The sequence below is a fragment of the Rosa chinensis genome, chromosome 2 (assembly GCF_002994745.2).
Source record: "Rosa chinensis cultivar Old Blush chromosome 2, RchiOBHm-V2, whole genome shotgun sequence".
NCBI classification, from domain to species: Eukaryota; Viridiplantae; Streptophyta; class Magnoliopsida; order Rosales; family Rosaceae; genus Rosa; species Rosa chinensis.
In genome coordinates, this window is record NC_037089.1 from 69431444 (window position 1) to 69437609 (window position 6166).

Genomic DNA, 6166 nt, shown 5'->3' on the forward strand with positions numbered 1-6166 from the left:
TCTCTCTCTCTCTCAGTCTCTCTCGCTCCCTCCCTCCCTCCCTCACTCCCTCCCCTCTTCTACTTCAATGTCGTAAGGTGATTATAGGGTTTCGGGGATGAATCAAACTTAAAACTACGGATTCATATGGTCGCAAAATTTGGGGCTATTTATGTAGTCACTTTTCTATGTGATTGCCATTATGATTATGAGTTCTTGTGAAAATTACCCAGCAGAATCCGGGAATCTTGAATTCTTGATTGTGTTTAGGTAGATGCATTCAAATTTCCTAACGCCATGGATTTTTCATATGACTTTTTTTTCTATTGGCCTCTTGTAATTGAAATCCGTTTCCTTTTCATTGCTCTTTTTCTTTTGTGTATATCTTCAGCAGAGGTCAGAGACATTCAACCACTACTGATATAAGAACTACTTATGTACCCATATCGACCGGTAAACTTAAATATGACTTTTTGAATTTTAATTATGTCTTTTGTATTTCTCTTAAACGTGTATTAGAAATTTAGAATGCATGTGTTATTCTCTCCTTCTGCCAAGTTTTATGATTTCAATATGGGTCATGACCTAGGTATTCTCAAGTTGTCAAGCAATTAGATCAAGCTTCAAAAGAATTTTATGGGACTTAAATTAGTTATTGAATATGATTCCATGAGAGAATTTCTATTTCTATTAAAAATTTTGAGATCTCATTAGTGCTTTCTAATTGCTTTCTGGTGTTCAGATTGGTAGCAGAATAAGTTGGAGAAGGAATTGCAGAATAAGTTGGAGAAGGAATTATGCAGCTAAGGATATTAAATTTTGGTTTGCAAGCCTGATTATTGATGCTTAGGGGTGTGGAAGAGTTTGCTGATGCTGTTAAAGTCACAACGGGGCAAAAAGTGAGTGACTTTTCATTGTTATTGTTGGACTTGATGCTTTGGTCAAGCACAATCATATATGTAATATACATAATATATTTGTATATTGATTTGTTGGTAGTAATTTTGCTGCTGCAATTATATATTTGAATTTTGTTGGTGCATTGGTTCAGTTTTAGTCTGAGATGTGCTTGTTATCAGTTTTGTAATATACATAATATATTTGTATATTGATTTGTTGGTAGTAATTTTGCTGCTGCAATTATATATTTGAATTTTGTTGGTGCATTGGTTCAGTTTGAGTCTGAGATGTGCTTTATCAGTTTTTCTTTGTCTTTTTTGTTTCTTCAATTTGGTACTTCTTGCAATTGAAGTGGAGAATAAGTTAGTTTTAGTGGTCTTCAATCTTCAATTCCATCAGAATAATTAACTGTTGTGGAGGCTTGGCTCTTTACGGTGGTTGTTGATGTTTGATTTTTCCACAGGGACGCAATTGTTCTGGAGCAAAGCTTTGGAGCTCCTAAAGTGACAAAGGATGGTGTCACTATAGCAAAGAGCATTGAGTTCAGAATTACATGCTCAAATTCCTTGAGCTTCCACATGAAGAAGAAACACATATCAAGTTGGCTTCTGATAGGGGATACAAGTTAGGTGGAATGGCTTCCTGTAAATACAATTTCAAAAGAGTATCAATTTTTAGGTGACTCTTTATAGCTAATTAGCTTACTTGCATCTTTTGATGTTTGTAGGAGAAAGATATTGAGGTTGAGGTTACTGACCATACTATGCCCGAGTCATTCATACTTGATGAGGTAAGGCATTAGTTTATCTAGTTCATAGCTAGTATCTGCTATTTGTTTTCTTGTTTTTTTCTTTTTCTCTTTCTTTATCTTTATCTAAATCTTTGTATGTTCATGCAACTATTTTGATTTCTCTCGTTTTAGGAACAGGGAAGGTAAATTTAACAAGGTTCTCACAACCTCTGCAATCCACAGTTCCTAATTACAGGAGAGGATTATTTATGTTGATCTAAGTAAGTTTATTTCTTTACATGCTTTTATTTTTATTTTTATTTTTTTCATTTTTTACAGTTGGTTCAGCACTAATCACAAATATTAAGAATCTTCAAACTTTCTTATGCTTTTTGCTTTGGTAGATTATTTAAGTAGTGACATGTCAATTTTGCATTCACGTAAACAATTTCATGTTTAATCTAACGCGAAGAATAGTTTGGTAATACATCATAAAGAGTTCGGATGTGTTTTTGTGTAGGTGTGTATCTGATTCCAACTTCTATGGTTGTGCTCATGAAAAAGTTAACACTATACTTGTAGGTAAGAATATATTTTAAGGTCAATAAGATGTGATACTTTGTTTGAAATATATATTTTCTGCTAATTGTGTCAGTTTGTTATAATATTTGAATAAGCTTTCAATATCGTGTTTTTGCAGTTTAGAGACATGTAAGTTTTGGATGCTGCTATGGAGGAGAAGTTATAGATCAGTTTTGTTCTGTTGAGGACTTTTTTCATTTATACGCAAGGAAAAGAATGAGAAAATGTAATGCTTGTGTATGTCAATGAATGTTACATTATGTTTTGATCACTTCTGAGATTGTTTAATAAAAATCTGCATACTTTTGATTGTACTTGTGAGAACTTATTGTTGCCGATCAAAGTGTTATGACAATGTATAATAGCTGTTTTTGATAGTAAAATTTACGTACAAGATAATAGCAGTTGAAATGCTATAAAATGGTGTATAATAACACTATATGAAAGCTACAACTTTTGTTTCAATAGCAATTACTAAATGCTATAGAATGTTTAGAGATAGCGTTTATGAATTGCTATTGCATAATATAGCATAGCACTTCGCAAACGCTATAGATGTAGAGCATATCATAGCGTTTCTAAAAGTGCTATAATAGACCCTAGATCTACTATAGCTCGGGCAGACATAGCGTTTACTAAAACGCTATGGTATCCTACGATAGCGTTTTTGAAACGCTATAAATGTGATTTTATGATGTAGTGGAAGTTTATGTGTCTCTCTAGTGGATTCTATGTCACTATTCGAGCTATTAATCCAATAAGGTTACGAGAGAAGATCTCTTGGATTTAGACACATATTGGCTTTGTCACGACAGGATAGGTCATCCTGGTCATGATATGATGATCCGTCTATAAAGACTTCATATATATGGACATCCTTTCTCTTAAGCGAAACGAAGCATGAATCAAAAATTGATTTCCGGACTAAGTGTGACCGACACAGCTGCCTAGGGCACTGCCTCCGTCCACTACCAGCCTAGGGCTGGTGCAGTCCCTATCCATGACGTCATGGATGGCGTCCATCATGGTGATGGCGCCCCAGGTGATGCTACAATCACCAACTTGCTTCAAATAACGTTTTAGACTCTCAGGCCTAACCACAATACTCAATGGTTGCTTCTAAGGCCTCTCGCTTGTTTTACAAAGCTCGTTCCTTAGGGAAACTAGGACTAAGACCGTCCTATGCAAAGGATATAACAATACTCATTCTGTTCTTACAAAGAATCCGTAGGGATTTTGTGGATTGATTCAACCAACTTGCGGACGCTTAAATATTTCATGATGTTGGTTGACACGCAAACACGCTGGTCACGTGTTGTGCCATTGTCCACCTATAAATGCTGCTTACGCTACACTTCTAGCACATATCATATGACAACGGGCTCACTCCCCAGATCATCCTATTCAGTCACTTGGATTTGACTATGCTAGAGAGTTTACATCGAAAGACTTTCGATGGATATTGCAATGGGCTTGATGTTGGACATCACATTCCCATGTACACACCCAATTGGTCTCGCGGACACGACTACGATGGTAGTCCAAACATTGGTAATGCGCACCAATCTTCTTACATCCGCTTGGGGTGATGCAATATCTCATGCAGCTATGCTAATTCATCTACGACCTACCGCCACTCAATGTACCTCTGCGTTACAGCTAGTGACTGGGTACACGTCTTTGGTACTTACGCACATTTGAGTGAGCAATTTATGTGCCAATTGCGCCGCTACAGCGCTCTATGATGGGTCCTTACAGACGAATGGGCAACTATGTTGGATTTGAGACTCCAACAATCGTCCGCCACTTAATGCCCTTGCAAGGCGATCTCTTTACCGCTAGATTTGCGGGTTGTCACTTTGATGAGACAGTCTTCCCGTCGTTCGGGGGAGATAAGAACACAGATGTTCAGCAGGAACGACAGGAATTGTCGTGGCCTGTCCCCACTATGTCTCATCTCGATCCCTGTTAAAGTGACGAGATCACACAAATATGCTGCAAACATGCCTGCAAGGAAGGACGTCCCTACGAGTGGACGTAGCGCCACCCTACACGGAGGTAGGCATGGCGCCAATGCCAAAGAGAGTGGCACTCTGGCTTTACAGGCCATGGCCCCAGCTAGGATGCGTGGGAGGCCTGTGGGTTCAAAGGATACTTTGGCACATTCCAATCCTTTGATCATCAATGATGCGCTGTAAGCAAGCGCGCAATTTAACCCTGAAATATCGTTAGTAGTATAAGCAAATAGGGATCGTTCTATTCCGGGGATTGAGGGTACACTTGTAATTGTGAAACAAATAAAGAAAAGTATTATTTACAAAAATAAAATAAAGAATATAAATATATACAATTGTATAAACAAATAAAGAATTAAAATAATAAAGTATTATTTACAAAAATAAAATAAAGAATAGAAATATATACAAGTGAACAAAACTAAGGGGGGGGGGGTTTTAAGAATTATAGAATTGAAAATTAAGATAAATAAAATAAAGAAAATGTAAAAGCATATATACAAGGGTGGATCGCAAGGAACAAAGATCAAAATCAATTCCATGTAATCAAATTCGATTCAAACCCTATAATTGTTCTTCCAAGTCATGAGAAAGGAGTTGATCATGTGAAACATTCGAAAGCAAACGATTTCCCATATTTTACTTTTCAATGCTAATTAATCTAAGCGAAAGCACCTAGATTAATCCTATTAAACATGCAATCAAACCCTAGAAAGCTAGTCAATCATGTCATGTTTAATGCATTACACATAGAGAAAGGCTATCAACTCAAGTGTACAACTTAGTATGAATAAGTTCACCTAATTGCAATCCTCTTCAATTGAATTCGATTTTTGTCCAAAACCTTTACTACTTTGATTCAAGTTTACACAAAACGAAAAGTCGATTTCATGTTCTTAAACCTAGCACCAATTACATGCAAATCCTATAAGTGTCGACCCAAATAAGATAAACATATAAAAGTTTTCTATCAAGCAAATTCAATCGAACAAACTCACATAAGCAACTTAGAATCACAATTATGGAATTCGAAAACTTTATTTAAACATAGAAGTTGGGTTTAAACTTTACCCTAAACATTATTGTTAACTAGAAACAAGTTCATATGAATTCAAACAAGGAAAACAAAAGATCATTACAAGGAAAAGGAACGAATTACACCGTGAGTGGAGATGGAGATGGAGAGCTAGATGGTTGGATCTTGAATCTTGGAAGCAAGCCTTCAAGGTGGATGATGGAGGATATGATCTTCACGGCTCCTTCTTCTTCTTCCTCTCCTTGCTTGAAAATGCAGAACTTTGCAACTAGAGAATGGAGAAGGAAAATGGAAAGGAAATGGAGAGACAAAGAAGATGAGATGGATGAAGGAATTGGTGTAGGAAATGGTGACTAAGGAAAATGGAGAGGAAATGGTGAGACATAGAAGATGAGATGGATGAAGGAATTTTTGTGTGGGAAAATGGAAAGGAAATGGAGAGACAAAGAAGATGGAATGGATGAAGGAATGTTTGTGTGGGAAAATGGAAAGGAAATGGAGAGACAAAGAAGATGGAATGGATGAAGGAATGTGTTTTAGAATGAGAGGAGAAGGTGTTTATATAGGGAAGAAAAAGAAGAGTGAAATGATGAGATGAAGAAAAATAATGAAAGTGGAGTATGAGAGTGGTTTGTAAAATATGTAAAAGATGAGGTAATGATGAAAGCAAAGCATGAAGGTGAAGAAATGTGGAAGTGATGATGATCTTTTAGGGTAGAAAAATTGTATCCAAGGAAAAAGAAATGCTTTCTTCATATGGGTGGGAAACATGAATATGTGGTGTTGAGCTGTTTTCAGGTCAGTTTCTTCCCCTTTATTCCTTCAATTATTTCTCCATCAAAACTTCAGAATGAGCCTTCGACTTCTTCATAAAAAATGTTCCACTATGAGTGTATATCATCCTCACAAATTTTCAGAGCTTTA

At 36.3% G+C, this 6166-nt stretch overlaps 1 long non-coding RNA gene across 2 annotated transcripts; it reads left to right on the forward strand.

Annotated features, from left to right (window-relative positions):
* On the forward strand, window positions 1-2543 carry LOC112190624. Of its 2 annotated transcripts, XR_002932476.2 has the most exons (7): window positions 1-432; window positions 722-878; window positions 1343-1503; window positions 1607-1669; window positions 1802-1890; window positions 2130-2191; window positions 2310-2543. It is a non-coding gene; the product is annotated as an uncharacterized LOC112190624 (long non-coding RNA). The 2 variants fall into 2 exon arrangements; XR_002932477.2 differs by lacking the exon at window positions 2130-2191 and having other exon boundaries at window positions 757-878.
* The last annotated feature ends 3623 nt before the right edge of the window (window positions 2544-6166 follow it).